Source organism: Microtus oregoni, unplaced genomic scaffold (assembly GCF_018167655.1).
Source record: "Microtus oregoni isolate MIOR12 unplaced genomic scaffold, Mior012 000012F_ref0000307, whole genome shotgun sequence".
Lineage (NCBI taxonomy): Eukaryota > Metazoa > Chordata > Mammalia > Rodentia > Cricetidae > Microtus > Microtus oregoni.
The window spans coordinates 32,474,083-32,498,515 of NW_024543071.1; the positions used below are offsets into that span (position 1 = coordinate 32,474,083).

General features: G+C 41.1%; 1 pseudogene; it reads right to left on the reverse strand.

Moving 5' to 3' along the window:
* Window positions 1-14,921: 14,921 nt before the first annotated feature.
* LOC121454693 lies at window positions 14,922-15,944 on the reverse strand (annotated as a pseudogene).
* Window positions 15,945-24,433: the final 8,489 nt, after the last annotated feature.

Here is a 24,433-nt window from a genome sequence, read left to right on the forward strand (position 1 = left end):
TGTATTCTGCCTACGTAGTCCTGCATAAATTATTATACTGACACTCTATGTTTGAGAGTCCAGCTACCACACGTAGCGGCTCCTTCTCTTTGTGGTGTTCCCTCCCTGTGTCCCACCTCTCAATGGACTTACACTGCTTCCCTATACTTTTCCAAACACTCAGGGCCTAATGCTTTTCAAAATTCATACCTAAAGGACTTCAGAAAGGTAATATGATCCTAGACCATGTATTACTTACCATTCCCACTGGGATCTGCGGCAACACCCTATAATGAAACACATTACATTTCTGCAACAAAACATGAATATTTATACCAAGTGGGATAAATAAAGACTATAAATAGACCTATCAGCTCAGATCAGAATTTGCCATCAATGGTGTTACTGTAGAACTACAAAGATAGGTTGATTTCTACAGCTTTTCTAGCTTCTAATATTTAGGATGAGGAAATATTGACCTAGATCATTATTTGATTAAATCAGTGATCGCTATTGACATTACCATGTTGTAATATATAATGTGACATACATCTTATTGACTGCTGGGTTGCTTGACTTAGCAGATAATCTACCGTCTTGTTTGGTCTGCTTTTCCTGGAGTTTTTGACCTTGCTTTTTTCCTTAGCTTGGTTTTGATATCCTTTGATGTAGGGCTCCATGCCCCAGCAGATCTGACAGATGTTGTGATGCCTAGTCTCGGTTGTCAACTTGACACACCTGGGAAGAAGCAGCCTCTACTGAGGAATTGCTTCCATCAGATTGGCCTGCAGTCATGTTTGTAAGATATTGTCTCAAGGGCTGATTGATGTTGGAGGGCCCATCACATTGTGGGCCGTACCATCCCTTGACATGTGGGCCTCTGCTAAGAAAGGTAGGGTAAGGGTAAGCTAGTAAGTAGTGGTCCTCCATAGTCTATGCTTTGGTTCCTGCATTAGGTTCCTGCCTTAGCTCCCTCGTTGGTAGATTTTAACCTGTAAGCCAAGTAAACTCTTTCCTCCTCTAGTTGCTTTTGGTTATGGCATTTATCACAACATAAAAATATACGAGAAGACCTACCTATCAGTAGTTGCTCCGTAGTTGCCTCCCTCTTGTTATCACAGGTTGACTTCACATCTGATTTTGTCTACCTCTTTCTTGTTTTATACCATGGAGTCAGCAGAGGATGTTCTTGGTAACATCTAAACAAAGGGTGCTCAAGAAAGTTGGGGGTTCACAATATCCTCTGGAGGTACTCATAAAGAACAAACTGATACATATGGCTTCCCAGGTCGCTTAACGAGTTTAGCAGCAACTGGCCTCACCTCCTCCTCCTCTGCTTTTGCTTTGTTTTGTTTTTGAAATAGGATCTTATTATAGCACAGCCTCAAACTCTCAGTAATCAAGGATGGTTTGAACTCCCCTTCCTTGCTAAACTTCCCATGTGTTGGGTTTATAGGACTGTGCTACCATGCCTAGCTAGAATCCTTCTAACTCAGAATTGAAAAATCCATTCAACGATTGTCATTATTTTGACACCAACTCAGGGGGGTCTAAATAAAAACCTCTGAATAATACCTTAAATAAGATAACTTGTGTTTTAAAAAGCCCAAAGATCAACACAAGGCATGGGACAGTGACAATCAGATGAGCTTCTACTGCCTGCATTTTAATTTTCTGTTTCTTAGCTCTGCGACCTTGACTGCTTTAACTGAATTATTTCTCTTTTTGTAGTGTTAAGAGCGGCGGGGCTGCGTCCCCAGCACCTGGCCACCCGCATGGCTAGCTTTACCTGAAATAATTACACGGAAACTGTATTCTTTTAAACACTGCCTGGCCCATTTCTATCTAGCCTCTTCTAGGCTAGCTCTCGCATCTGGACTAGCCCGTTTCTAATAATCTGCTGTAGCCCACGAGCTGGCTTACCAGGAATGATCTTAACCTGCGTCTGCCTGGAATGGGAGAATCATGGCAACTCCTTGACTCAGCTTCTTTCTCCCAGCCTTCTGTTCTGTTTACTCCTCCCACCTATGTTTTAACCTATCAGGGCCAAAGCAGTTTCTTTATTGCTTAACCAATGAAATCAACAGATTGATATATGACACTCCCACATCACCTTTTATTTCACTTCCTCATGTGTAAGATGGATACAGTAATAGAACCTGCTTTATATTGATAAAGACTAAATGAACAGGAGCATAGAAGTCCTTAGAGAGTGCATTACAGTTGACACTAGTAAGAGATTTTTAGCCATTATTGTTATTTTTATATCATCTCTGGTTGCTCAGGTCATTCTCAATTCTGAAATAGACTTAATTAAAACACGTCTCTTATATAAGTACAATTTAATAAATGACACAGTAAGGTTTTCTCTAAAATAAGAAGGTAAACAATGCCAAGCAACATATCTACCTACTCAGAAAGACCAGCCTTCTCTCGTGAAGTCTGGGATCTCCCTTTCGTCTACTGCCTGGAAATGCTAGGAGCAAAGGTTAGGGGAGAGCTTCCCATTGGAGGACAGTGAGCATCCATAGAAGCAAAAAGAGAGGAAAGGGTTGTAGTGTGAGGGTAAAAACAGCAGTGTAACAAAATGACAGGAGTTTGCTTAATTTGGAAAGCTAAGTTGTTTTCACACTAGATAAGAGAATTAAAGAAACACTAAAAGACAGTGTCCTGAATTCCAAGCAGAGGATGTATTGAAGGCAAAACAACTGGAAGGCATCCACACTAGGTCAGATGACTTACCTGAGATCACAAGCTGTTGTCATCCTAGAGCTGTGGGATTTGCTTCACTGTAGACAGAGACTGCTCTTTCGTTCCTGGCCATCCAGACATGAATAATCACACAAAACTATATTAATTACAACACTGCCTGGCCAATAGCTTAGGCATATTTCTGGCTAACTCTTATATCTTAAATTCACCCATTTCTATTATTCTGTATCATCATGAGGCTGTGGCTTACCAGGTAAGGTTCCGACATGTCCTTCTCCTTCGGCAACTACATGGCATTTCCTTGACTCTACCTACTCTCTCTATATATCTCTGTTTGGATTTCCTGCCTGGCTCTGTTCTGCTAAGCCCATGAGCAGAAACAGCTTCTTTATTAACCAATAGTAGTAGAACATATTCACAGAATACAGAGGGGAATTACACTGAGATTTTTCATATTGAATATTCTGCCTCACTTCTAGCCTTGCTTTGAGAAAAAGTCCATTTTATCCACTTATGTAACAACTGAAATAAAATTAAAGAATGGAATTGGTCCCAGGTGGCAAATACATGTACCCTTCAACCAGAAGTCAATTTCTGGGTTCATTGTCCTTTGCAAATTAGGAATGATGCTGCCAACATTCAGCAACACACACTTGGCCCTTTTCCGACAACAGTTCTGCACATAACACTACTCCATCTTCTGGTAAGGGTCTCTTTTCTTTCTCTCTTTTGCCTTCAGAGAAAACCAGAGTTTCTCGATTTACTGATATTTGGGGCCAGATAATGAAGGGAAAGGGCTGTTCCACACACTGAGAGATATTACACAATCTCCCTTTTAGACTGCCAGTAACATGTATCTCCAGAGTATGGCAACCAAAATGCCTCCAAGACATAGTCAAATGTCCCTCTAGAACTCAGACCTTAAATTTTAGTATCCATTCCTGGTGGGGAAACACTAATCATTAACTGGACAGACAAAGTGAGTAGCTGCCAATAGAACATCAAAGCCGAAAACACAGCTGCTAAGATAATGGCCTATTTCTCAGACCCCTCCACTTCCATCATCTATTTTTATTTCATTTATAGCTTCTATCAGATATGCCTTGTGCAGAGAACACATCAATCAATACATGTCAGTGTAAATGAGTTGATCAAATCTTCCTGGGAGTTTTCCCAAATCCCAAATCAATTTAACTGGCTGTTGGCTTTGGGCCATTCATTTCACCCCTACGAGACTTAGTTTCTTGGTTTGCCTAATAGAAACTGATATAAAACCCCTGCTAGTTTTAAACCACCATGACTTATTAGGTTTCTATTCTTACAGGGAGCAGAATGGCAGTATTGCACCCTTGTGAGGGAGATGAGAGGCGTCGTTCTCTAGGGAATGGCACTCATGTGGGAGGAAGCAGAGGTAGGCACTACAGGGAACAGGTACTAAAATTTAATGCTTCAGTGTAGCTGTGGCAAAGGCCATCTTCCAACACTGAGATGTCCAAAGTTGATTTCAGCATTTCCCCTCTTTTTAATCTTAGTAAAAAGACCTCAAACCGATGAATCTTTGGTTTCCTGGATTTAAAAATTCTTGGAATATGGGGTCAAAAGACTAAGATTATTTTCCTCAATTCTTATAAAATTTGCTTTCTTAAGATAAATTTATAGTATTGCTCAATCTTTATTTCTAAGATTCCAAGGCTCAATCTTTCCAAAGAAGATAAATAGCTTCGTGAAGTGTGTGTGTGTGTGTGTGTGTGTGTGTGTGTGTGTGTGTGCGTCTGTGTGTGTGTGTGTGTGTGTCTGTGTGTCTGTGTGTGTGTTAGGTAGATAGAAAAGACTGGAGAGGGTGCTTGCCTTGAGTGGGATCATTACTCTCTGAATTTATGTTGACCTTAAATGTTTGTATTTTGCATGTGACCTGAGTCACATAAAGAGGTTTGGGCAGCAGAATAGACCAGATCACTACTCTGGAGACAAGCCATCCAGACAGTTCTTATGTGACCTCTAGCCATATTATCTGTTAGAACCTAATAAGGTTGATAAAATTAATGATCATGGTGGATCAGATAGAACCTTTACACTGAAGTATAGCCATCCTTTACACTGAAAAGGAAAAGCCGAGATGATGAGACTACCAATTAAATTAACGAACTTGCCTCAGCCTCATGATCTAAGGTGAATGCCAAGGACGCACATGTTAGGAGAGAATTGATTCATGCAAGTTTAGACCTCTCAATCTGATAGAGACAGACAGAGAGAGAGATGGTAGGATGGATGGATAGATAGATAGATGGATGGATGGATGGATAGATAGATAGATAGATAGATAGATAGGAAAATAATAATAAAGATAAAGGCAAAAACCTAACCTTTTCAGTATCTCCCTTCCCTAGTACCCACACCCACCTCTTAAGCTCCTCTGAAGCAAAATTCCTCAAAGAGCAGTCCAAATTCCTTGTTTTCAAAGCCACTTTCAGTTTTGTCTTTTATCTTTTCCTCTGAAATCATGGTCACCAGTGCCCTGACATCCACACTGGTAAATCCAGTCATCACTTGTCACTTAAACTCAGCAAAATGGCAGTGTTTGAAGCACTTGATTGTCCCATATCCTTTGATTTTTCTTCTGCCTTCATAGTTGCTTTCTCAATCATCCCTCTCCTGGTTTTGACTTGTCTCTAAGCTCCTGCTGTTGAAGTGACCTAAGACACTTTGGAGCTCTTCCCTGTCCATAGGTACTAATTTGGTGAGTTCCTCCCTAAGGTAGCTTCAGAGACTCCCTATCTGAAAATGAGTCCCTGGCCTATCCCTCCAACCCTGATGTGTCCTCTAACTTCATACTTCCTCCTTGACATTGTCCTTAACAGAGGCTTACCATATCCAAAACTCAGCTCATGTCACCCCAACCCTACCTGCTCTACTCATAATCTTTCTATGGCAGTTGATAAGTTTCTCCTTCAAATCATCCAGGTCAAAAGATGGGAAGGCCTTTTATGCCCTTTATCCAAACATCGAGAAGTTCTGCTCATTCTACTTCTGAGACAGACCTGGAATCTGACCTCTTCTCATGTGATTACTGCTCTCCTTGATCTCAGCAGCAGCTACAGCTCTTATCTAGATGACTGCAACACTCTTAAACCTGTGTGTCTTAACACAGCCAAAGTCAGACCATGGGATTCCCCCACCAAGCTCCTTGTTTCATTCTGATTTTATTTCCTGCTTCCATGCTCATTCTACTGTTCAGATGCATCAATATGCTACTTCCCATATAAGAGACTTCTGCAGAGTCTCTTACCTAGAAAGGTTTTTGCTAACATTCAGGTGGTAGTTCCTCTCATCTATGATGTTTTCCTCCATTGCCTTCTTCTCGATGCGCCATGACTGCTGAATTCCATACTCCTTACTTTTCATGTTGCTTTGACAAGAGAGGTGACAAAAGCTACTTAAGGGAAAGATTCATCTTGGCTCACAGTTTGATGTCACAACCCCATATAGCAGGGGTGACAGAGTTGCAGGAGCGGGAGGTAGATCATCACTGCAACCATAGTCAGGAAGCCAAGAGAGATGAACACTAGTGCTCAGCTGGTTTTTCCCTTCTCAAGCAATCTGGAACTCCAGCTCAGGGCCAATTCTGCCCACATTCAGGGTGGCCCCAGAAGCACCCACATTGTCATGCCAAGAGGTGTTCCTATGATGATTCCTAATCAAGTCAGGTTAATGATGACGAACAACCATCACACAGCTATGTACCTCTAGCCACTCGCGTGTGCATTCACTATTTTCCTCCAGCACTTACCACCCCTTATAAGACATTATTCAACTTCTTCTGCATTGTAGTCTATCAATTTATCTCCTCAATAGTTTGCAAACTCTGCAAGCGTGGGAATTATTGGTTTTCACAAACGCATCACAAAGATTCACATAACAAGCCCTCAGCAAATATTCTAGGGTGAGTAAAAAGTCCAATAAGGTCAAGTAAGTTAAAGAATAATTATTATTGAGGACCCTAAAATGATTACTGTTGATACATTTTTAAATTTTTTTTGCTATTCTGTTTTTTTAAAAGTGGAATTATAACATCATTTTATAGTTAGTTTCCTTTTTCTTTGACTACACTTTGTGGACAGGTTCTCATATCATTAAAATTCTTTCTCTGCAGGGAGTTTTGTTCTGAATCTATGTCGGAATTTGCTGACTTAAGCTCCAAAGTGGAATGTTAAATGACTTTGATTTTCATTGCTGTTTTGAGCCTAAAAGTCCTATTGGAAACAATGTTCAGTTGTTTCGGTGTTCTGTGGGAATAGAAAATCTTACTTAATTCCATATCCTAAGTTGTATAAGAAATAACACTGATGTGAATATCCTTTTAGAAAAAGTCTAGATGCATAATCTGATGGTTTCCTTACAATAAACTGTTAAAAGGAAAACTATTGGACTCAAAGGTGTCAAGAAAAACCTTAAAAAATATATTCTTCTGTATTACCAAGCTGTCCTTGGAAAAGTTTTAGTAATAAACACTTCCACCAGCAGGATAAGGCATGCCTGCTGTGTCTTGCCCATAGCAGGGTATGCCTTTTAAAATGCCAATTTGGTTTAGGGGAGTCAGGTCACCAGTTTATTATAATCAATATTTCTGTGGTAGCTAGTGCATTCAAATGGTTACATTTTTGTAAACAAAAACATTAAACTTCTTAAAATACAAAAATATCAAACTTCACAGGCTTCCTTTGTCTGCTCACCTTCCCTTTACAAAAAGGCTTCTGCATAAGACTTCTGGCCCCGCAGTCATCGACTGCTGTGATCCAGAGAACAGGTGGGGACAGCATGAAGGATGTCTGCAGGAAGAGACAAAAGGATGTGAAAAAGTGGCTGTCGCAGAGTGGCACCAAAAAAAAAAAATTGGGTGAGATTTGAAGGAGCAAGTTAAGAATGAAGAACTGAGAGGCCAAATTAGCGTATCGGACATAATCAGTAACCAGTCCTCACTTGACTTTCTATCAACAGCACTTGGCATAATTGATTCTCTCTTCATCTCCCTTCTGGAACTCACACCTGGGTTTCCTCCTGCCTCACAAGCTTTTTCCCAGCATCCTTTGCAGAAGATTCTTCCTCAAGGTCCACGCCTTTCATGCTGATGCGGCTCCATGATTCTCTCAAACATGACTTCCCTTTTCTATTTTCATCTGGTCTCTGACTCCATCTGACTTGTCTCTTGGCTGAAGACGCTGTCTGTATGCTAACAACTCAGACAGAACTCCAGCCCAGGCCTTTGCCCAGAACTACAGACTTGGTTGCCCAGCAAGCTGTTGACATGTCTATTTGGATGTCTGCTGCGCGTTTCAGACTTAATATGTCCAAATGCAAGCTGCTGGCCCCCCTCGCCCACTCCATTTATCCTAAAAAAAAACAAAACAAACAAAAATAAAACAAACACTATTTCTACTTCAGGATTGCAACAGCCCCTTAACTTATTTTCTCTTCTTTAGCCATAAGAAAAAATGATTGCACAAGACAGATTGTGATTCAGTTCTGTAGAAGCGTCTGCTGCCTTCCAAAGTTCTTACAAAGGATAATAAGAGCCTGAGTGTTCAGATCCTGCTCTGCCACCCTCCTGGCCTCATCTTTCCCTGCTTGCTCTCATGCTCTCCTCCCTCCGGACACACTGGCTTACTCCCTATGTTCCCCTGGAGATGCAGTAGGTATCACCTCACTAGCGTTCCTTCTGCTTCTCACAGACACCCCTGAGGTTTCTGTTCGCTCCTTTGGGTCTTTACTCATACTGTATTTTCCTAGATAAACCTTCTACTGGGAAAAGTAAATTAATTAATTTAAAAAAACCCCACTATGTCCTTCCCTCCTGGGAGCCCTGATCACACTGTTCTCCACTTTCTCAGCAGCGCCTATTACTACCTGCAACATTGTGCTTTTAGCCACTTACTTATTGTCTCCCTCCCCTGGTAAGACTACATGCGCCACATACAAATGGCTCTTTTAGCTCAGGGGGTAAAGGTGTCTGTCACAAATCTGATCCCCAAAATGCACATGGCAGAAAAGAAAACAGACCTTCTCTGAAGAAAGCATATCGTGTGTGCCATGGGGTATAGTAGAAGTCCTTTCTCCGGAGATTGAACCTTCAGTTTAACCAGAGTCCAGCAAACTCTAGACCCACAAGTCACTTGGGTCTTGGAACACAGTCCGGGCCCTGATATTTCCTGACAGGAGGTACCAAACTTCTGCTCAATGTTTTGCTATACATATTGAGCATTATTTGGCCTGTCTGTCCATCCGATGCACTGCTCTTGGTAACACTGGGATCTATTAGCAATCATATCAGATGAGTATGGATTTCACCATACTTGATACATATCACAGTACTTACATCATTACATGCCTCCCTTTGGGAATTACCAAGCACAGCTATGCTAAGCTTCTCAAAGAGCCCACTATGGTCTCCATTTCGTCTTTGTGAAAGGAAGGTTTCCTGGGCTTTCTCTGTGAGAATAACTGGGTCAAAAAAATCTCAAGTCCCCCATATATACCAACATAGCACTTCCACCTTCCTGATCTCAGTATGAATTTCTGTGTCACTTACTGGAAACCCACATGATGACCAAGCTTTAAAGCAACATCCTAGCAAGACATTCAACCGTATGAGAGGCCATGTATATAACTTATACCTGTCCAGATTTGCAGTTTGCTCTTTCAAATGCTATTCCCTCTCCTACTGTTTTTCCAGTTCTTAGTATAAAATATTGTCTAGTATTTTCAGTTTCATAAACTCTTATCCCGAAATAGGACATCCATGTATTGCACAGACTGTGCTTATCAGCCCACCAATAGTGAGACTGTTTAGCCTACAGGCAGATCTTGAATTTATTAATACTTATCTTTCTACCACATGAAAGTTGCTGATCAGACTTCAGGTGAGGGAAGATTGTTCTTCAGTAAGAGGGGGCAAAGTTCTGTCTCCTCTGGCTTACAGGATTCAGGAACATTGGAAAGATATTTCCAAGGCTTTCTCCATTTAACCCAACTTTGAGATTGCCAGGTCTCAGCACCCTGCTCTTCCTCTGGAAGGTCTCATATCTGATTGCCCCATTCTACTGTTTTATTTTACTGGATTTCTTGGAGTGAGGGTAATTTTCATTCCAAAGATGAGACCTCTGGTTATGAAATCACCTAATTTTCTGCAGTGTAGGCCTAGAGCACCAAGAACTAGAAGTTCCTTTAATTTTAGTAGAGAAGCCTTTAGGATTTATGTCTTGGACTAAGAGTTGGCTGCTCTAAGATTATAGTTTTGCATGTGCAAATCTTCCAGTACTGTTAGCAGTACTTCCTCATTCCATGCAATTTTCATCCCTCACCCAAACGTCAAACATAATCACCATATAAACCAGTGTTTCATCTCTCACCTCAGTTACATCCTAGTTAACCCCCAGGAAGATCTTAAAACTGAGGATGGATCTCTCCATGGGTTAGCAGTCTCATGTGGTGAGAAATTTATTGTTATCAAACCAGAGAGCAAGTCCATCTTGAGGGTCCACATTACAGAAGTGTGCATCGTATCAGTCATCTAGGCTGGAGGTTTTCAAGAAGCAGAGTTTGTAGCCTGCCACTTGAAGGAATCCTATTGTTTGGTCAAAAGTGAGACCCAAATCCTCTAACGCCCCTATATCCAAAGAGGCTGGGATGTAATGCTGAGTTGGAAGTGTCACTCCCAGCCCTCCAAGTACTTTGTGCTTGGACTTCAACTCCCAGCCTGCCAAGCGCTAACCACTCCCACAGGGTATTTAGTCTTACACAGGAACAAGGAACACGTAGTTTTGGGTCTGCCTGTGTGCTCCCTCTGTTTTTCCCTTGCCATGTTCTCCTGGCCACCTGGGAGTGTGCTGTCTATTAAATATGGGCATTTAATTTGGTTTGATCTGGTCTGATTGGAGTTCTTTTGTGTCGGTGGAGGGGCTCATCTTAAGATTTTTCCTAACAGCTATTCCAGTGAGATGTTAATAGAAGGGAGGGAGGCAAGCAAAGATAGAGAGCTGATGTAAATGTCCCTCCCAGGATGACCTCAATGTAGTATCCATCAATTAAAAAGAAAAACCTGATATCTCAGGATCATTTTAAAGCACTTAAATAAGTTGCATTTCAGGACAGTTTATACAGAGGATGGGAGACAAAAAAAAAAAAAGACGTTTATATAGTAGCTGTCATCTCTCCTTGGTCAAAAGCTTGAGCCTCAGACATTGACTAGTCCCATGCCATCTCATACTCAGAGACAACAGGGATGCCCCAGCACAGGAGGACAGTGGCATTGCTGGGCTGTGCCCAGAAACGGTTATCTGAGCCTGTACTTTGGCAAAACTGAAATAAAACACATGTCCTAGGAATCCAGAGTCTTCTGAGATGTGGAGGGTCTAAGGTGACCCCAAAAACAAAATATACCAAAGCAGGAACCAAATACTTCCTCTTCAGTGTGCATGAGCGAGTGGTAGGTGTCCGTCATGTTTGACAGGGGCAAAGCCAACTGAGGGATGCAAGGGACATTCATGTAATAACCTGGGGCCAATTGTCTTTCATAGAAGGCAGAAACTTGTGCTCATGAAGGACAGGGAATATGAATGTGGGTAGAATTTTGCCACAAGAACTGACAACTCACTTCTTACTCATCTCTACTCTGGACCTCCTAAAAACCTAGGTGGCCATGATCCTGCTTTCTGCTGTAAAGCTCTATAGGCTAAGGAGAGTCATTCAACAGAAAGAGCATGCTACTGGATTCTGTTGTGAACATAATGACTAGTTTGTGTCTAGGCTAATTTAGACCCGGTGTTGAAATCCTTGCTAAACCTTCTTTTGCACAAATCAAGGCTTTGGGGTCTTTCTATGAAATGTATTTGACTGTGTGAGTTACTCGTTCATAAAAATACCATGTGGATCAAGGGACAGTTCATATTAGATTGTGATAAAACAGTGATTTTGTTAGAAGTCAAGGATATCACACAAAGCATCACAGAAAGATGCCCACAATACTCCTGAGACCAACATAATCAAGTCTGCCTCTTCATGGTCCCCTAGTCTCATTTACATTTCAATAACTCCTCAGCCTAGGCCGGTGGTTCTTAACTTGTACATCTGCCCTCTTTGGGGGTAGCATGTCAGATATCCTGCATATCAGATATTTACATTATGATTTCTAATAGTAGCAAACTTGCAGTTAGGAAGCAGCAACAAAATAACTTTTATGGTTGGGGTCACCACAACATAAGTAACTGTATGAAAGGGTCTCAGCATTAAGAAGGTTGAGAACTGATGGTCTAGACTCTTGGCTGCTGACTGTTTGCCATTTCCACTGCATCACAGGTCACATCTGACACTCTTGAATTCATCTTGCTTTTGTTCTTAAAATAAAACTGATTTTGGTATTTGGTCACTGTTCGGCCATTCTAGGTTTCATGATGAGTGTTTTACCATGCTATTTAGGTAAATAGAATAACCCACATATAATTTAGCATAATTTTTAAAAGAAAATTGTCAAAAGTAACCAAGCCTCCAGCCCTGCTCTTATGGAATGTGTGAACCAGTAAATGGAGCTGCAGCTTGTTCCTGGAGCTACCTTTCTACCATGGTGTCTTGGGTGACCTTCTTGGATCCTTTTCTCTTAGACTCTGTTTTCAAGTTATTAGAGGGGCACAGGCCTTAAGCATACCTTGACTGACTCTGGGAAAGCTTAGGCATGCAGCTTGTTTACTTCTCAAATACCCTTCCCACCCATCTTTTTTTCTTTCTGTTCTTTCCTTCATATACCTGCCTGTCTTTCCTTTCTGACTCTCTCTCTCTCTCTCCTCTCTCTCTGTCTGACTCAGTCTGTCTCTCTGTCTCTCTGTTTGTCTATGTCTCCCTCCCGCTCCATCTCCCTCCCTCTCTCTAACTTACTTCTTCAAAATGGAAAGTTTCCTAACAGAGAAGAGCTGCAGTTTTGTTAGAGTGCAGTAACTTACAAAGACTTTTTATCTAAATAAAATGTCTAAGTTTGGCTATGCAAGACCTAGTTCCTCTTAGCAAGAGAACAGGGTGTTAATGTGGTGGACACCGAGAGGAGAAACTCAGGCTGCATCACTGTGGGTGGGTGGGAGGGGATTAGGGAGGATAATGGAAGGCAAGAGAGACATCAAGGATGTGACATAGACCAAGGAGGAAGGGCTCCAAATGAGGCTGTGTGCACAGAGTGGTGAGAATCAGCGAGGATCTGGGCTGTTTCTTTCTCTGCACACAGGGTTCATGTGGGACTAGCCAAGCCAGGTAAAGTATCCCCACTCTGAAGTCCAAAGTGTCTCAAAACTCAACAGTGTGAGTGTAGATGCGATGCTACAAATATGAGGAGTTAAAATCAAAATGAAGGTATGCTAAAATACTATATAAAATTCCCTCCAGTCCTGTGTATAAAGTATTCATAAAACTTATTTACATTTGAGACTCATCTCCATGATACCTCATCGTGAACCAAAGGGAAAAACAAACCTGAAACCCTTTTGACCCCAAACATTCTGGATTAACGCAACTAAACCAGAAGTGAAATCATTTATCTTCCAGACAGCATTGACAAGCCCTCCTGGATGCCACATGGACAGGGATGGTGATGCGCACTGAAAGGAACCTCTGAGATGCAACGGGGTGAGAACTGCAGTGAATTCAGAGAAAGAACACACACACACACACACACACACAGAGAGAGAGAGAGAGAGAGAGAGAGAGAGAGAGACAGAGACAGAGAGACAGAGAGACAGAAACAGAGACCTTTTTCTCATTTGCCCATAGAGGAGCCATAAGTAAACTCGGAAAACAAAGCCCACATATGACGAACACAATGGAAAGTTTCCTTCCCTCCCAAGTCAACAGATGAGCGCTCTGGTCCATCCCCCACCCATGGTGACTCTTAGGAGACCCAGCCAGGAGCCAGCTCCCATCTGCTTCCATTATTTTATGATGTAGTACAGGAAGATACTTGAAATTTCTAAGAACTAGAAATATGAAATGTGGTCCAGCCAGGATTTTTTTTTAAAAAAACCCAGGCAGTAGGCTTTCTGCCCACAGCTCTCCCATCTGCCCCAGGAATAGTGCCCATTTGTCCCACACCGATTGTGGCTGCGGGGTTTTAATTGGTACTGAACACACAAAGCAAATGGCACAGATGCATCCCCTCTGAGAGCTGAGGTTGAGTCCAGCCATAGAGAGGAACTTTCAACTCAACCACTGCGGGAGGAAGGGTGTCTCTGTCCTGTGGGTTTTCTCTTTTACCCACTTGGCTGGGATTCTGGAACAGCTGACTTAGGTGGTACCCAACTTCAGCTGAGCCTTAGATACACCTGGTGAGCATAAAATGCCAACAGGCCCTAGGTACGGGCCAGGAATGGGTATACCAGGAGCATCAGTGCTTTTAAAATAGCTTTCTAATGATAAAGGATGGATGAAGGTGAGGCTTTCTGAGCTTCCTGGAAAATTCTCTTTGTTGGTCTCTCCCTCTTCCCTCCCTCACTCTTTACTCCCTTTTTCTCCCTCTCTCCTCTTTTTCCTTCTACTCTCTCCCTTTCTCGATCCTTCTAATATTAGATTTGTGACCATGACTGTTTTCCCCTAGGTACCTCATTCTCCTTTTTTTTATTTAAGTTAAAAATCCCTTAATTTTTATTCCTGGTACCACTGCCACAATCTACAGGGTAATGTACCTGATGTAATAAAAAGAAAAAGACAAAGCTACAACAGATAAAGACCCCAAGAATGTGCATCTAATGACACTACATTGCATTAACCAGTAGCTGCCCCTTTTGCCAAGTGTGACTATGACAGTCTTGAACAAAAGGGCTTCCTGCTCAAGCTGCAGTTTCTGACTATGGATCATCATTCCTTCTGCAGCAGATTTTTATGGTTTCTCTATTGCAGTGGTTCTCGGTCTTTCTAACACTGTGACCCTTTAATACAGTTCCTCATGTGGTGGTGACCCCCAGCCATAAAATTATTTTTGTTGCTGCTTCATAACTATAATTTTGCTGCTGTTATAGATCATAACATAAATGTTTGATGGTCTTGGACAATCTCTATGAAAGATTATTTAACCCCCAAAGGGGTCATGACCCACAGGAACACTGTCCTAATGCAGTTGAGATGACTGTCTCAAGGTAACCTGTAGCTTTCCTGACCGCTCCTCGCTCTCTCCTGCTAAGAACTGTAGCCTTTTTCTGCTATTTTCAAAACCTTCTGCTACCATATCCACCACTTCTACCACCAGATCCATAGCCACCACCATAAGGATTGTCTGAGCTTCTTCTACCAAAACTACCCCCCTTTGTGGGTCTATAGTTTGATCGCTGTCATTCACTATAATTTCCAAAGTCATTATAGTCCTACCACCACCAAAGTTAGCTCCCCAAAATATCTTTCTCCATTGTAACCACCACATCCTCCTCCACCACCACATCTACCCCTTTGGTTTGGTTTCCATATCCTAGTCCACCGCCACCATAGCCTCCTCTACTACTATAACCAGGATCACTACCAAAGTTGCCACTGTCGCCTCCAGATCCCTTATATCCACCTTCACCACCTATATAACCACCTCTGCTGCCATCACCTCCACCACCGTAGCTGCCTCTTCCACCACAACCAACATCATCTCCCCCACTTCCCAAGTTTTCACAGTGACCCATAAAGTTGCCAGATCTGTCTCCATGATCTCTGGGTCATCCCACAGACTGCATCTCTTGTTTAGAAAGGGTCTTTTCCACTTCACAGTCATGCCTGTTAATTGTGTGGCGTTTCTAAATAACAGGTCTGTCAACTGTGGCATGATCACCCCAAAGTTAGAGAAGCAAACCCTCTCTTTGTTCCACTCTGCCTGTCTTCCGTACTTTTTATGGTTTCAATCTCTCAGATTATATTCTTCTGCATCTTCTTTAATACTACCAACAAAAACTTCCTTCACTGTTAAACAGGAAGCAGACTTGACAGAATCCTCTCTAGAAATGACTCTCTTTGATTCCAGCACACTCCCATCCACCACTTGCAGCATTCACCTCTTCAACAGAAGAGCAGGTTCCTAAACCAAAGGTCCTGGAACATTTTGTTTGGGGATCTCTCATTACCACAAAGTCTGTAAGTGTGCCTCATTTCTCCAAAGGTTCCCTTAAGCTATCATCTGTAGTTTCAAAGCTCAGCGCACCAGTAGACAGCTCCCTCAGCCTTCCTGGCTCCTTTGGATCATGGCCTTCCATTTGAGACCAGACTCGCTTTTTCCCTGTCGAGTTCAATCTCCCATTATACTTCTAAATGCTAAAATATTTTCTAAGCAAATGTGTTTTATTTTGAAACATTTTTTCCTGGGGAAATGGGGGCATTGTTTTTGACTCATGAATTTAGAGTGATGGGCATCACTGTTCATCTCTAGATATTATCTAGTTCTTTCTAGCTCTTGGGAAAAAAGAAAGGTTAGGAGATGTGTGGAGATACACAGGCAGAGGACTTCCCGTCCCTCCCCACCCCATTATTGTAATGAGTATGCACACCCATGTTTAGGGTCATGTGGGATTCCAGGTCCTCCAACTCACTCACTGAATAAAGCATTCATTAAATAAGTAATCATTACCTTCTTCTCAGGATCTCTTGGAACCTTCTCAAAAACTGACCACATACTAGGTAACATAGCAAACCTCGACAGATACAAAAAAAAAAAAAAAAAAAAACCTGGAATAACCCCATGTTTCTTATCAGATCAGCATGGCTTAAAACTAGACGTCAATGGCAATATTAATTCCAGAAACTCCAAAAACACGTGGAAATTAAACATTGCTCACCTGAATCTTCAATGGGCCAAGGACAAAATAAAGGAAGAAATCAAAAAACTTCCCAAAATTCAATGAACATTACCACACAACATACCCAAATTTATGGGACACAATGAAAGTACTGTTAAGAGGAAAATTCATAGCAATAAATAGCTACATAAAGAAGCTGGAAAATCCCACACTATTGAGTTAACAGAACCTCTGAAAACTCTAGAACAAAAAGAAGCAAACTTGCCCAAGAGGACTAGATGGCAGGAATTAATCAAATTAAGAGCTGAAATCAACAAAATAGAAACAAAGAAAACAATACAAAGAATAAATGAGACAAAGAGTTGGTTCTTAGAGAAAATCAACAAAATAAACAAACCTTTACCCAAACTAAACAAAAGGCAGAGAGAGAGAACATTCAAATTAACAAAATTAAAAATGAAAAGGGGGGACATAGCAATAAGCATGGAGGAAATCCAGAGAATCATCAGGTCATATTTTAAAAACCTGTACTCTATAAAATTGGAAAACTTAAAGGAAATGGAAAACTTTCTGGATAAAAATCATTTACCAAAGTTAAATCAAGACCAGATAAGCAAATTAAATAGACCTATAACTGCTAAAGAAATGGGAAGAGTAATCAAAAGTCTTCCAACCAAAAACGCCCAGGACCAGATGGTTGTAGCACAGAATTCTACAGGATTTTCAAGAAAGAACCAATACCAATACTCTTCAAATTGTTCCATACAATTTAAACAGGAGGAACATGGCCAAACTCTTTTATGAGGCTAAAATTACCCTGATACCTAAACTACACAAAGACATTACTAAGAAAGAGAATGAACATTGGTGCAAAAATACTAAATAAAATACTGGCAAACTGAATTCAAGAACACATCAGAAAAATCATCCACCATGATCAAGTTGGCTTCATCCCAAAGATGCAGGGATAGTTTACATATGAAAATCTGTCAATGTAAGCCACGACATAAACAAAATGGAAAAAGAAAGAAACACATGATCATCTCATTAGATGCTGAAAAAGCCTTCAGCAAAATACAACATCCCTTCATGATAAAGGTGTTGGAGAGAGCAGGGACACAAGGAACATACCTAAACATAATAAAGGCAATATATAGCAAGTCAACAACCAACATCAAACTAAATGGAGAGAAATTCAAAGCTATCCCACTGAAGTCAGGAACAAGACAAAGTTGTCCACTCTCTTCATATCTATTCAATATAGTTCTTAAGGTTCTAGCTAGAGCAATAAGACAACAAAAGGAGATCAAGGGTATACAAATCAGAAAAGAAAAGTCAAACTCTCACTATTTGCTGATGGTACAATAGTTTACATAAGTGATCCCAAAAATTCCACCAAAGAACTTCTACAACTCATAAACACCTTCAGTAATGTAGCAGCATACAAGATTAACTCAAAAAAATCAGTAGCTCTCCTTATACAGATGACTAAGGGGCTGAGACAGAAATCAGAGAAACATCTCCCTTTACAATAGCCCCAAATAAAAAAATAAGTGTGAGTAACTCTAACCAAACAAGTGGAAGACCTGTATGACAAAAACTTTAAATCTTTGAAAAAAGAAATTGAAGAAGACGCCAAAAAATGCAAAGATCACCCTTGCTCTTGGGTAGGTAGAAATAACATAGTAAAAATGGCAATCTTACCAAAAGCAATCTACAGATTCAATGCAATGCCCATCAAAATCCTAGCAAAATTCTTCAAAGACCTCGAAAGAATGATACTCAACTTCATATGGAAAAGCAAAAAACCCAGGATAGCCAAAACAATCCTGTACAATAAAGAAACTTCTGCAGGCATCATAATCCCTGACTTCAAACTCTACTACAGAGGTACACTACTGAAAAGAGCCTGGTATTATCATAAAAACAGACAGGAGGACTAACGGAACTGAATCAAAGACCCAAATATCAATCCACACACCTATGAACACCTGATTTTTGACAAAGAAGCAAATGTAAAATGGAAAAAAAGAAATATATTCAACAAATGGTGCTGGCATAACTGGATATCAACATGTAGAAGAATGAAAATAGATCCATATTTATTACTGTGCACAAAACTCAAATTTAAATGGATCAAAGACTTCAACATAAAACCAACCATACTGAACCTCATAGAAGAGAAAGTGGGAAGTACACTTGAACGCATTGGCACAGGAGTCCACTTCCTAACATAAGTAGCACAGACACTGAGAGAAACAATTAATAAATGGGACCTCCTAAAACTGAGAAGCTTCTGTAAAGCAAAGGACATGATCAACAAGACAAAATGGCAGCCTACAGAATGGGAAAAGATCTTCACCAACCCTACAGTGGACAGAGGTCTGATCTCTAAAATATACAAAGAACTCAAGAAATTGGCCATCATAAAAAAAAAATAGGGTACAAACTTAAACAGAGAACTCTCAACAAAGTAATGGCTTTGTTGACAATGACTGAAAGACATTAAGGAAATGCTCAACATCCTTAGCCACCAGAAAAATGCAAACCAAAACAACTCTGAGATTCCATCTTACATCTGTAAGAATTGCCAAGATCAAAAACACTGATGACAACTTATGCTGGAGAGGATGTGGGGTAAAGGAAATACTTCTCCATTGCTGGTGGAAGTGCAAACAGGTACAGCCCCTTTGGATGTCAGTGTGGCAATTTCTCAGAAAATTAGGAAACAACCTTCCTCAAGACCCAGTGATACCACTTTTGGGTATATACTCAATATAAGATACTCAATAAGGATGCTCAGTAATACCACATACTATGCTCATAGCAGCATTGTTCATCATAGTCAGAGCCTGGAAACAACCTAAATAATGCCCCTCAACTGAAGAATGGATAAGAAAAATGTGGTACATTTATGCAATGGAGTACTCCACAGCAGAAAAAAGAATGACATCTTGAAATTTGCAGGTAAATGGGTAGATCTAGGAAACATCATATAGAGTGAGGTAACCCAGACCCAGAAAGACAAATATCATATATACTCACTCATAACTGATTTTTTGATGTAAAGCAAAGAAAAACCAGCCTATAATTCACAATCCCAGAGAACCTGGACAACAAAGAAGACCCTAAGAGAGACATACATAGATTTAATCTGCAGGGAATATAGAAAAAGGCAAGATCTTGTGAGTGTATTGGAGGCATGGAGACCATGGGAGAGCGTTGAAGGGGTAGGGAGAGAATGGGAGGGGAGTAGAAAAATATAATGCTCAATAAAAACAATTTAAAAAATTAAAAAATAAGTAATCATAGATCAAATGAAAACAACAGAAACTATCCCTTGCTCTAAAGTCAGCAGATGAACTTTTGATCCATCCCTAATCCACAGTGTATTTTAGGAGACCCAGCAAGATGCCAGCATCCCTCTGGTTTCATTAGTTTGTGATAATATTCCATGGTCCATGCTAAATGCCAACTATACACTAATGAATAAGAAAATACTTCTTCTAAGGGGACAAAAATGTAAATATTCAACTATTATACTGTTTTTTTTCTTTAATTTCTAATGGAAATGTTAGAGCTGAATCTTCAAGATGTAGTAGTAATTAACAGAACACAGAGAACTCTAGATGAAATAAGAAACAATCAAAGGCCTACGAGCGACGAATGGTATACACCATGCTAGAATCTGTCAGTCATTCAGGGGTTCACTCACTGCCAGTTGAGTACTGACTGTGGGTGGGCCTGTAGGTGTGTGGAGGGACAATCCTGCTGCCTAGGGGATGGACACTTGACTCTGGCATTCCTTGTTCAAGCTTACTTTGCCTGATCTATTCACCAAAAGCTAATAGCACCACAATCCTCTTATGTTTATTCTGTTTCTCTGTTTTGTTTTTATTCTTCCCTGCAGACTGGTGAGGTGAAACCTGGGGGTGGGGGGAGGAGGGGAACTGATTAATTGAAATGACATCTGATCCACAGAAGCACAGCTCAGATACATACACATGGTCCATGAGGGACCAGATAAATGATAAAGATTTTCGATCTCTACAGGCAAGTTCCCAAGTCTTTGTGAAGCTGGACCTAGAAATTTGAACTTGTAACAAATTCCCCCCAAGAATAACTTGTCAGAGTCACTGTGGGAATCACTTCCCAGAACTGATTTGAGATGGTGCAATTCTAAGGATAATAGACAATATTATATGGTAATGAAAAAGGCCAAGTATGGAAGTGCTTCCCTCTGTTAAACTGTTTAACCCCCACAAGGACCTTTATGCTAAGTTTATCACTATTTCCACTGCAAAGATACAGAATTGAGCTCAAGGGTCTTTTTTAGTCATACCGTGTCAGTGGCAGGGCTGGACTCATAATTACTTTTCTTCTCTACCCCTACACTCAGGACTGATAGCCAGGCTCACACTGAGCTCCTGCCGTGTTCTGTGCATGGTCTCTGTTGCAGTAGGTGCATGTTGGGCCATGAGTGTCTTGGTGCATGCTTGACATCTGGGTTGGGCGGTAGATTAGGCAGTGTATGAAGCCCTGGTCATTGCGAAGGTGTAGAGTAGTTCTATGGAAGAATAAAAACGGCAAAACATCGGGGATGTTGAGAGGCTTTGGAGATCTGCAGTTGTGCTCTAGGTTGGAACAGTAAATATCTAGCACTTGCTGTGGTTCAGATGTCACTGGCAGAGGGATCTGGAGACAGAGCGTACCGTAGGCTCTGGTGAATTGGTGGGAGCCCCTTTCAGTTCTCCATCAGGTACAGCTTCCACTCCTCTGTGATTTACAGCCTGCTGCTGGATACTGGCAGCCAAGGTCATTGTGTAGGCGTGGAGCAGGTCTATGGAAGAATAAAAATGGCAAAACATCAGGGATGTTGAGAGGCTTTGGAGATCTGCAATTGTGCTCTAGGTTGGAACAGTAAAAGGCCAAGGACATCTCATCTCAGCACTTGGACATTAGGAATGGTACAGGAAAATACTTGTTAGGAGTAAATAAGATGCCCGTGGGAGCCTTGCCGGTCCCCTGAGCCTGATAAGGAGAAGGTCCTGTCATTCCCCTGGGTCTGAGCCACTGGGGTCCTTGACAAGGCCCAGCTCATTGTCAGCAATAAACATTGACTCAGGGCTTCCTCCGCTCCTCACGATGATATTCCACAATTGGAATATCATGTTTCTAAGCCTTATAAGTCAAATCGCTCAATCAATGAAAAAATTATCATAGAGAGGACTTCTCAAAACAAGGACATTGTCCATCTACCTTTCAGTGTGTTTTTCCTGCTTCCTTCACTGCCCTGATCCACCCCACATGCATAATCAATTCACCCACGTACAGTAATTTACACCCTCTCGTTGATCCTAGTAGATCAATGAATAGTAGAAAATGAAGTATAATGGAGTAGCTTAGGAGGAGCTTCACTGTTCGTCAGTCTAGAGTTTCAACCCTGCCCTCTTCTTGTTGTGTGATACTGAGCCTCTCTGCCTCACCCAAAAGCTTCAAACAAGTGGGAAGGAGCCCAAACCAAACTGGCCTGAAGGGAAATGTGATGACTATCCCACAAAGATTCCAAAGCCTGGAGATCACTGTGCCTTTGATGCCTGGTGCAAGGGTCCGTCGCCTGGATCTGGGTTTTGGTCTTCAGCACTTAAATCTATACCCTCTGATTTAATCCTGTTCCTTACTATAGGCTGATAGCTCCAGAGGTTCCAACTTCCATAAAAACAAGTGCCAGGTTCATGGAGCCATAGCAAGAACAACAAGCAGAAGGCTTTGAGTGCCTTCTATTTGTCAGCACCAAGTACTAAATGTATTGTAGAGACCAGCTTACTTCTAAGAGAAAGTTCAGTAAGAATCCCTCTTTCTTTCCATTTGAAGACACTGAGCTGAAGTTTCATACCTTGTCCATTTTGATTCCGCTAAAGGCTATGTGAATATATGTGGTATGTGCTGCCATCTGAAGCCATGTTGATGTCCATGGTCCGTACTGTTTCCAAGAGCCATGATGGTGTCCATGGTCTATTATGTGGGCAGAGGCTGTGTAGATGTCTGTGATCTGGGCTTCTGCTAGAGACCATGTTGATACCTGTAATCCATGTTACTGCCAAAGGTCCTGTGGATGTTCATGGTCTGTGCTGCTAGCAAGGGTCACGATGGTATCAGTGGTCCAAGTTGTGGCTCAGAGCCAGTTTTGTCGATGTCTGTAGTCTGTAACCATACAGAATAAACAATATGGAAGTCCATGATCCATGCTTCCACTGACTGTAAAGAGTAAGGAAGCCTCTTTTGCAGTGGTTTTGATGACTGCAGACCTAAAGTTGAGAATGAGAGACATAGGTTTCTGTGACAACCTCCCTCCCCGACTCCCAACCCACAAAAGAAACAGTCTAGACAGGAAGTCAGTGAATAGAATTCTTAAAAATTGTGATAGGGATCCTTCACAATTGATAGTTTCTGGCAGGGGAGGAAGTAGGGTCTGCTCACTGGCAGTTTGAGCATGCTCCAGTGAGTATATGGACAACACAATTTCTCTTCTTTTTTTTTCTCTGTGGGAGGTGGACCGGGGAAGACTGGGAAGTGAGTGTGATCAGGATGCATTGTATGAAATTCACAAATACTCATATAAAAATATTATGTTGGGGGATAAATAAAAATTTTCAGTGTAGGACTAATAATTATAATATGCCAAGTATGGTAGAAAATTCTAGAAATATTTTGATCTCTGAATGAGAAAGGAATTAAGCCTTTGGGAACACCATGAAAGCAAATAGTCCGTAAGTTCCTCTGGACCACTGAATGATGTGGTTCTGGAATGGGAAAGCAATAACGCGTTCAGCTGTGCAATGGTTTAAAGTTTACAAAGCCCCATTTCATACATTTTCTCTGTTTGGTACACACACACACACTCACACACATGCACGTGCATGCACATGCATGCACATGCTCACATGTGTGCACATGTACACATGTAAGAATTGTTTTTATCACTTTTCAACCCCTGACAATTCTGAGGCTCAGATAAGGCCCCAGAGCTAAACAAATCCAATGTCTTCACTGTGCTCTGCTGTTCTCCACATCCCTTGCTCACTATGCATGTGACATAAGTGATGGCCATTTATGCATGACTCCTGCTGTGGCCTGGTGGGAAGTTAAATTGTTTCCCTTTTAAAAAGTAAGTCAGCTATTCCCATGACCTTTTTATCACAAAGATGCCCTTGTAATCGGCTGCAAGGTTTTTGTTGTTCGTTGGTGTATTAATAGCCCTTCTACAAACAGCCATGTGTGAAAAGTGCAGCAACCATGTTTTGGCTTTTTGAAGGATGGTTGTCAGCTTAGATCTTCTTCAATAATCAGTCTAGATCAGTACATTATATTCCAACCTACGCAGTTCTGGGTTCCTGAATCGAGATGGTATGATCTTGCAGCGATTTGTCAAGGAACCAGCGTCTCAATCTCTCAGCATCCCTCAATTGTAATTAAATACCTGGAAAACTTCATTCTTGAAGCAAAGGTGTCCAAGACAAAGGGCACATCCTATGAATTCTTTCTCTTCGTATCTGTCAATAAAACAATGATTCTGTTTCCTTCTACCTGCATGCCTGCTTATTTTTAATTCCTTGCAGAGTACAAATCCCTTTTGTGTTCCAGATGGCACAGCCTGGCATTCTGGTTTAGTGTGGCCTTTGTTGGGTCTTCTATGCATCCCCCAGCTTCCTAACCTAGTGTACTCAGTACTTGCATTTGTAACCACAATTTTATAATTTTTAACAATCAGTTTAAGCAAAAATAGTGATTACTTCTTTAGTTTGCAAGAAAATGGTGCTTGTTTTTAAATATATACTTTATATTTTTATATTTTAGGGTAGAACACAGACAAGATGACTTTCTATGGTGTAATATCAAATTTGATTCCACATTTTAAGCTGATAACTGCATTGAGGACAAGAAAACTA